The following is a 234-nucleotide window of genomic DNA, read 5'->3' as shown; positions in this document are numbered from 1 at the left end:
TAGGTTGGTATTTGTTGTAGAAAAAAAAAAATTCCTTGATAAGTGGTGGCTCTTGACGTAAGTGTGCTTAAAGAAGAATGGGGTAATTTACATTGATGTGAAGGTGGAATTTTTGTTTGACATAAGTATGGGGTTTAAATGTTAAAATGTATGTATTAAAGTACTTAAGGAGGTGTAGTCACTCTTATATCTAAATGTATCCTACCCGTCCCGTAGCCTACATTACAACCAAAT

Source organism: Nicotiana attenuata, unplaced genomic scaffold, assembly GCF_001879085.1.
Source record: "Nicotiana attenuata strain UT unplaced genomic scaffold, NIATTr2, whole genome shotgun sequence".
Lineage (NCBI taxonomy): Eukaryota > Viridiplantae > Streptophyta > Magnoliopsida > Solanales > Solanaceae > Nicotiana > Nicotiana attenuata.
Note: the sequence above shows the minus strand (reverse complement) of the source record.